This window comes from Brassica napus, chromosome C7 (assembly GCF_020379485.1).
Source record: "Brassica napus cultivar Da-Ae chromosome C7, Da-Ae, whole genome shotgun sequence".
NCBI lineage: Eukaryota > Viridiplantae > Streptophyta > Magnoliopsida > Brassicales > Brassicaceae > Brassica > Brassica napus.
Genome location: NC_063450.1, coordinates 1,796,019 through 1,805,277, shown reverse-complemented (window position 1 = coordinate 1,805,277; position 9,259 = coordinate 1,796,019). Strand labels below are relative to the sequence as shown.

At 42.0% G+C, this 9,259-nt stretch overlaps 1 non-coding gene across 1 annotated transcript; it reads left to right on the top strand.

The window, feature by feature from the left end:
* The first annotated feature begins 1,454 nt into the window (after window positions 1–1,454).
* LOC125590919 lies at window positions 1,455–1,560 on the top strand. The gene has a single exon (XR_007326918.1). It is a non-coding gene; the product is annotated as a small nucleolar RNA R71 (small nucleolar RNA).
* The last annotated feature ends 7,699 nt before the right edge of the window (window positions 1,561–9,259 follow it).

Genomic DNA, 9,259 nt, shown 5'->3' with positions numbered 1-9,259 from the left:
TCTTCTCTCTGACTTGATGAAACATTCTCCTAATGTCCTCCTCGTTACCTTTGTTTCTCTGAAGAACATCCACAACCGGTGTGTGAAGTAAGCTTCATCAAAAGGTTTTTCGATTGGGATTCTGAGGACTCGTTTAGTGAAACCATCCATCTCCTTATCGTTAGCTTCCCTCTTAAGGTTTTTAGGAATCTTCTCCTTTCTTTTCCTTAACCTTCTCCCTTCAGATTCTTGTTCTTCTTGAACTGATTCTGGTGAACTTTTTAAATGGTTGGGTTTTGGTTCGGGTGGGTTTGCTAAATGTTTAGGTGGTGGTCTGAGTGCATTAATGTAATCATTATCGATTGAGGGTAACCGTATTCGGTATATTAGAGGTGCCTGTCGATCGATGGGGGGGTGTTGTGACGATCGACGTCGGACTCACTCTGTCGATCGATGGTTGGCTCAACCGGTCGATCGATTTTATCATAGAAAGCGTAGGGTGGGTGAGGATGCTTAGCTGCGAATTCTTCATGAGTTAGAATTCGAACCGCATTGCATTCAGTCGATTTGGCAGACGACGTCGATCGATGACTGGAGTAATCCGTCCATCGATCTTCATCATGGTCTGTCGATCGATGCGAGTTCATCGACATCGGTCGACACCATTGGGATCCGCCGAGACTCATGGAGCTTTCGATTTTGAAATCTCCTTCCTCAAGCTTTTCATTTCTCACCACTTGCCAGAAATCATTATCTATGATGGCATTTACGTGGTGTTTTCCTTTGTCGGCTCCTGCCTCTCTAGCGAAAGCTTCTTGCCTCTTTATAGTCTCGCCCGTCTGAATTACTTGGGTTTCAAGTTTTCTCACCTGAGTCCCTAAGGTCTCGATTTTGGTGTTCAGATTGTTGTAGGCGGAGTCTATCTTACCGTTGAAATCCACGGTGATTTGTTGTTGTCCCAACAGTACTCGATCAAGCATCTCTTCGATCTTGCTTTCCTGAGTCTGGGTGGTGGATTTTGGTAGTAAGAGTTCGAGTAGCTCTTGCTGTTGTTGAAGGGTTTTTGAAATTGTGAATTTTGGTTACTTCTTTGGCCATTTCCAAAGAAGTTTCTGTTTCCGCCCTGGTTTTCAAATTTCTGGAATCCTGTACCTCCGATGTAGTTCACATTTTCTTCTCCTTCTGTATCTGCTACTTCTCCTTCAGCTGAACAGACTTGCTTCCTAAGAAGCTCGTGCACCACATCTAACTTAGCTCTTACTTCGTCCATCTGTTCCTTCCCGATAGAGGCTACAGACTTCTTCCGTTCAGAGTTAGTGTTTTTGGTGCTGCTGCTGTTAGCAAGGTTTTCGAAAAGTCTCACAGCTTCCAACGGATTCCGAGTAGTGAAGTTTCCTTCACTCGCCGTATCAAGGGCCATTTGATACTGTAAGGCGAGACCTCGGAAGAAAGTGCTTAGCAGCTGCACTTCGTTAAATTCGTGGTGTGGACAGTCTCGCTGGAAGAACCTAAATCTAATCCACGCATCTTTGAAGGACTCTCCAGCCTTCTGCGAGAATGTGGAAATTTTGTTCCGAAGTTCTTCAGCGCGCCTCATCGAAGAAGTTTCGTAAGAAAGCATTCTTGATGTCGCTCCATGATGTTAAAGATCCTAAGGGTTGCTGCCTGAGCTAGTGCATCGCTTCTCCATTCAGCGTGTATCTGAAGAGCTTGCACAGCAGGTAATCTTCGGGGACTCCTTACATCCGAATAGCAGCGATTAGATCCTCGAACCGTTCCAAATGGTCCATAGGATGCTCGTGCGGTAACCCAGAGTACGGTATCTGCGACACGAGAGTGTAGTATTTAGGCTTCAGCTCGAAATTTTGCTTCTGGATCTCCGGAAGTCAAATAGCTGATCTGTTGGAATAGTACTCATCTGGGCGATTGTAGTCGGCCAGTGGTTTCGATCGAGCGTCCTCATCAACAGGTTGAGAAGCTCCTTTAGCATCAGCATCAGGGATTACAGTTCCCTGAGCATCTATTTTCTGACCTGTTGCATTGCGCAGATGACCGGCCTGGTCATACAGGTTTCCGTTCTCGTCCTGAGTTAGAATAATAATGTTTACCATTTTTGACGACACGGTATCGATCGACGTACGCGGTGTAGTATCGATCGTTGTCGAACGATTGGGATCGATCGACGATGATGGTCTGGTGTCGGTCGACGGTTGGTTGTGCGTATCAATCGACGACAAAGTGGTTGCGTCGAGCGATGTGGAACATTGACCTCTACGGATGATGCGTTCCAAATGAGCAGGATCGTCTGAGAACTGCAAGTTTTTCTCCTTGTTGCTTCTGGTACCGCTGGGCATGCACCTGAAAAGACAAGAAAAAGATTATTAGAAAGGGGTTAAAAAAAAGAAAAAGAACTAATAAAACTAAATCTAATGGCGATCAAAGCTCCCCGGCAACGGCGCCAAATTTGATACCACTCAAATTACCCTAAGGAGTGTTACTCTCATCAAAAGAGGTTCAGATGTAGTACTTAGGGATCGAATCTACAAGGAGCTAGGGAACAATTAAATCTAGTGTTATTAACTCTAAAGGTTGTAAATGTTTAAATAAAATGGCAATAGTAACAAGCGAGTAAATAATAAATGTAACTTGGTTTGAAATGGTATTTGATGCAGGGCCACTATTCAGGTGTTGGAGATTATAATACCTATAGATGCCTAACTGTTGCATGTATGATATATTAGAGCTCATCCGCTTAACTCAGTGATCAGCTGTCGCATGTACCACTGGTTAACATACTAGATCTCGTGTCTCAACAGTTAGTATGCAGAAAATGAGAGAGTGTCGATCGATTGTCTATTAAGACATCGACCGATACACCTTTGCCAACGTCGATCGATTGTCAGTTGAGGACATCGATCGACGGGTTCTAGCCAGGCCTATGCGCGAGTATGAAATGCCCTACTAAGATTCTAAATTGGCGGTTAGCCCTCTCTAGCAATCCTGATATGATAGATAGATGTCAGGATGGGATAACAAGGGTGATTGAATATGCAATCCTATGATCAAGTTCTAGTTAGCTAGGCTAAAACAAGCAAAGAATACAAATCTATCATGAATATCACAACAAGGCAGGTCTATAGTTTGGGGCTAATCCCACAAACCTATCTGAACCCTGGATCTAACAGTTAAACTACTCAGACATAGCAAAGCAATTCATATCAATAGAGAAATAGAAACTCATAGAATAGATGAAAAGAAATAGAAACAAGGAGTTCCAATCACAAGTGATCTTCTCTCCCAAATGAAACTTGTAACAAAACTAGGTCTAGAAAAAGCTCCGTTCTTTCTGCCGTCAAAACACTTGGGCAGTATATATTCTACTAGGTTAAAAACTCGTCAGGGCATTTTGGTAATTTGGCTTGGCCTTGGTTTTTAAGTCTGCTGAATCCAAAATGTCGCGTCTGGTGTCTCGACATTAATCGATGGTACTTGTGTACATCGATCGATATTAATCTTCATCTGTCGAGGCATTTCCTGATATCGATCGTCAGCACTGATGCCCATCGATCGATTATTCTTCCTCTCGTCGACCTCTAAGTGGTCAGCTCGGGTGAAATGTCCTTTAAGCTCCAAAATGCTCCAAAGTCATAGCTTTACTCCGAAATGCACCTGAACCTGAAAACATACCTAGAAGAGTAGAAAACATAGATATATATAGAGTAAAAATACTTATATACCATGGATAAAAATGGGTCAAATCCAAGGTATATCAATTATCACTATCTACTCTAAGGTCGAAATACAGAGAGGAAATGTGATAAATAAATCTACACAAGGCGTTACCTTCCAGACTTGTCTGAAGAATCCGATCCCATGTATACCAAGCCCCAAGACAAGCGTTTATGTCAAACAATCAAGGCAAGAGTGTATAGTTGACAGGTTGATCCACTTTAGCATCTTTAGTACTATCTGCAATCAGTAAATCTAGAATGGTGCTAAAGTGTGGCTAGACATTCAAGTATAAATCAATAATAAGATCATAGTCCCTTTCACATAGCTAAGCATAATTTTATTAAAATCCTTTTATATGAATCAGAATAATTAGTATCAGTAAACCTCCCCCCAGACTTAAATTACACTGTCCCAGTGTAACACAGTCGGAGTTATTGTGGAAATAAATCATAAGTACTCAATGCAACAAGTTAGGAATATAAACCTGACCGGAGTGGGAATCGATCGATGTGGATCAGTATGCATCGATCGTCGTATGTGATTGTAGGTCGATCGATGTCAACGTCTCATCCACGGTCGTCCACATACGACGATCAATGTCGACGTCTCGTCCACGGTCGATATCTTGGTAATCATCCTACTTGGGTCTTGCAATTAATCTGAAAGAATGAAAACGAAAGTAAATACTAGTAACTAAGAAAATCAATTAAAATTACCTAATAGTGGGTTGCCTCCCACTCAGCGCTTTGTTATAGTCATTTAGCTTGATTGTGGAGGTGTGTGGCTAGTTGGTGGAAAGATAGCTACTTGTTGGGAAACAAGCATCCACCTCATCTCTACACATTCTGGACCAAGCTGCAATGAAACTTATTGTGGCCTCATCATTTCTGGTCCATCTCTCATCCATCTTCTGTATTGCATTTGAGATGTTTTGTAGCCTTTCTAGGATGTTTTCAATACTGAATTGATGCCATCCTATCTTGTCGTAGGCGTATGCTGATAGCTCGTTCATTTCCTCATGCATTGACTCCATTTTTTTTGTATCAGCTGCTTGTCGTCTGGTGTAGACGTGGTATCGATCGATTCGATCAAGTGTGTATCGGTCGATGCTGATATCTGGTGTTGAGATGCGAGTTGCCTCGGAAAGGCTTTGACTTCCTTCTGTAACCACTCTGCTTGGCTATCCAGTCCTACGAGTCTGATGTCGAATGGAAAGTAGAAGCCATCACACCGTTTCTCAAGTCGTTCCTCCATGGTTTCTATAGCTGTGTAAAGCTTTGATGTGATCTGATCAACTTCTGTTTCTGTGTAGGGAAGATGTTTTGTAGGTTTCTTGTCGTCGAGCGATGCCCTACGGAACCTATCGATCGATGTTGAACCTTCTTCCTGGAAATCATGTTGATCGTTAAGCTTGCTAATTACCCTCTGGACATTCATCATCTGTGTAGACAAGGTGTCCATGTATTGGATGATAGGTGAGGTGAAACGGTCGTGCATATCCTCGTAGGTTTGTAACCTATCTTCCATGGATGAGAACTTGCTGTCGATCGATGTGATGGTGCAGATATCGATCGATGTGGCTGGTTGTGGATCCTTCTTGTGAATGGTGTCCAAATCTTGCTGTAACAGATCAATTTTCGTGCTTAACCAGTCCACGTTGTTATTGAGAGGGTTGTATACGTCGTTAATCCTCGTGTTGATGTATGCGATCTCCCATTCATCCTTCTTCTCTGCCAAACATTCCGGTTCTGCATGAATCTGGGATGTCTGTGGTATGACGTCGATCGATGTTGCTTTGTTGGCGTCGATCAATGGTGATATCGTAGCTTCTTTCTCAAGGTTGTGCTGCATACTCTCAATCTCTGTCCTCATCTCTGCCATAGTTCTGAAACGCTCATTGTAACCTCTGTCCAAAGGCTGATAAGTGTCATCTACCAATGTCTTGAGTTCATCTCCTAGCTTTTCCTTAATCTCATCCTTGGTGTAGATCTTTGGTGTCAGTTTTTTAGTTGTGAAAGAAGTGGCATGTTCTGGAAGACATAAGTGACTCTCTTCAAATAGGGATGCTCTCTCCAGAATTTTTCTGATGTTTTCCTTGGTAACATGGATCATCTCACCAGCTACGGTCCTTGCATATCCAGACTTATCTTTGTAGATACCATATTCGTCTTTCTCTTCCCATCTGAACTTTCTGGCTCCATAGATGTCATAAGCGCGATGTCCAAATTCGTAACATCGGTCGATCGATGGGGAAGGTGCCTTGTCGAGCGACATTGGTGTTACCCTGTCGAACGATGTAGGAGCAACCTTGTCGATCAATGCTTGGCCAACTGGTCGGCATGATTGGTGTGAACCAATTTCCTTTGTGTCGGCCCTTGGATGTTCGTCTGGAACAGCTGGGATGTTGTCTGGAATGCTGCGTTGCTGCATAAACAAGTTGTCTGGTCCATTGGCTACCTGAAGAATGTCTGCTATGTCCTCTCTAGATACTTGTAGAATCCTTCCATCCATAGCTCTTGCATGGCCATCTGGGTCCCTGAAATACCAAATTCAGCAGGAGTTAGAAAACCGTAATCAATACTCATATTCTTCTTAGTAAATAAATAAAGTTTAGGTTTAGAATGAGAATCGATCGACGTTGATACTGGAGTATCGATCGATGGTAGACGTTTGTCTGCTGGATTAGGGTTTTTGGATCGAATGCTCTTCCTTGATGTTCCTTCTGATTGGTTAGTGAGGGCATTCATCTCTTCTGCTTCGGTGTCGTGATAAGTTATATGGGGTGAAAAATTCCTTATATAGGTGTTGGTAAACCTACTTGGGATTGGAATATTCCCTTTCTCCTTTCTTAAGGCGGCGACTTTAATATCGATCGATGTACCAGGTGTGGTATCGATCGATGCATAAGATCGTTTTGCTGGATGAGGGTGGGTATCGACCAATGCTGAGTAGACTCTGTCGATCGATGGTGGAGACGTGTTGTTGAAGGAATGGCTTGAATATCTGTCATCCTGCATAGCAATCTCTATAGCTCTTTCCTTCCAGTAATCCTCATCATACTCCTCAGTAGGATCCTCATTGGATGAAGGAATTACAGTCTCTACTGCAAAACTTTCATTGAATCCACTATCTGCCCAACTGCCTAAGGAATATTCATCACGTCATCTTTTGTTGGGTTGTTGAAAGGCGAAGTTTGGATAACACTGATCTGGTAACGTGAAGTGGTCAACTGGATGCTTCCCGTCGAGCAACGTGGGATAATGTTCATCGTTCATCGGTGACTCATTAGAATCGATCGATGACGCAGTGTGAAGGTCGATCGATTCCGAGTACTCTGTTTCGTACTCTGCTCCACAATGGCATGCTGCAATGTAGCCAAGATCAATTCCAAGCTCCACGAGGTTGACCTGTTGTCTCACAACTCGAATTGGGTCATAGTGGACGTCTGGATCTATCAGTGTCAGACACAATCTGTTGGTGTTCATGTCACATACAGCTCCCACTGTAGCCAGGAAAGCTCTTCCAAGCAGAAGTTAAGAGTTCCAGTTAAGCTTGATGTCAATTTCATGAAAATCTACTGGGACAAGGGCGTTACTGATATACCATGGATTTGACCCATTTTTACCCATGGTATATAAGTATTTTACTATCTATATACTATATAGTCTATCCTATTAGGTATGTTTTCAGGTTCAGAAGTATCTTGGAGTAAAGTGATGATTATGGAGCATTTAGGAGCTTCAAAGAGATTTCATCCGAGCTGACCATAAGAGGTCGATACGAAGAAAAAATAATCGATCGATGCACATCCAGTGCCGTCGATCGATACCGAAGAGAAGCCTCGACGATTGAAGATTATGATCGATAGATGTACATCCTGTACCATCGATCGATGTCAAGACGCGGAAGCACGACTTGGTTCCAGCCGACTTTAAACCCAAAACTTCACCAAATTACAAGATTACCCCTTACAAGTTTTTAACCTAATAGTTATATAATTACCTAAGTGTTAGGAGGCAAGAGAGCTTTTGGACACCTTTGTATTCTTATTTTCAGCAGAGAGTTTTAGGAGAGAAGATCATAGAGAGATTTGTGATTGGAACTCCATTGATTCATCTATTCTATTTTATGCAATTTTATTTATATTTTGTGTCATGAATTGCTTATCTATATCTGAGTAGGTTACTTGTTAGATTCAGGGTTCAAATAGGTTAGGGGGATTAACCCTAACTATAGATTGCTAAGTTGTGGTATTCATTGATTGATTGTTCTTAATGCTTGTTCTATATTAGCTAACTAGAATATTGAACTTAGGAATCTGCATGTATCAAGCACCCTTGACCATCCAGTCTTGAAACTAATTTGTCATACTAGACTACTGGAAAAAGGCTACCGTTGAACTAGAAAGCTAGTGAGCATTATCAACTTGCGCCTATGGCTTAACTAGAAGCATCGATCGATATTGTCTTCTGACAATCGATCGATATTTGTGAAAGGTGTATCGATCGATATTCCTATAGGACCATCGATCGACACTTTCTTGTGATCAACAAACGACAGTTGAGATCCAAGATCTAGTTAGTTAACCAGTGAAACATTGCCATCGCTGTTCACGTTGTTCAAGGGGTTGAGCTCTAATATATCATGCATGCAACTGATGCGCATCTATAGGATTATAATCTCCAACACCTGAATAGAAACCCTGCATCTAATACCTTTCCAATAAGTTACACCCCCAACCATCTTGTTAGTTGATATACCTTGGATTTGACCCGTTTTCATCCATGGTATATAGGTGTTTTACTATATATATATATCTATGTTTTCTACTCTTCTAGGTATGTTTTCAGGTTCAGGTACATTTTGGAGTAAAGCTATGACTTTGGAGCATTTTGGAGCTTAAAGGACATTTCATCCGAGCTGACCATGTAGAGGTCGACAAGAGGAAGAACAATCAATCGATGCGCATTAGTGCTGTCGATCGACACCAAGAGATACCTCGACAGATGAAGATTAATATCGATCGATGTACACAAGTACCATCGATCGATGTCGAGACAGTGACGCGACATTTTGGATCCAGCGGACTTAAAGCCCAAGTCCAAGCCAAATTACAAAAATGCCCTGACAAGTTTTTAACCTAGTAGATTATATACTGCCTAAGTGTTTTTGACGGCAGAGGAGAGCTTTTTGTTACAGTTTTACTTTGAGAGAGAAGAGAGAGTTTTGGAGAGAAGATCACTTGTGATTGGAACTCCTTGTTTTCATTTCTTTTCATCTATACTATGAATTCCCATTTCTTCATTGTTATGAATTGCTTTGCTATGTCTGAGTAGTTCATTTATTAGATCCAGGGTTCAGATAGGTTTGTGGGATTAGCCCCAAACTATAGACCTGCCTTGTTGTGATATTCATGATAGATTTGTATTCATTGCTTGTTTTAGCCTTCCTAACTAAAACTTGATCATAGGATTGCATACTCAAGCACCCTTGTTATCCCATCCTGACATCTATCTATCATATTAGGACTGCTAGAGAGGGCTAACCG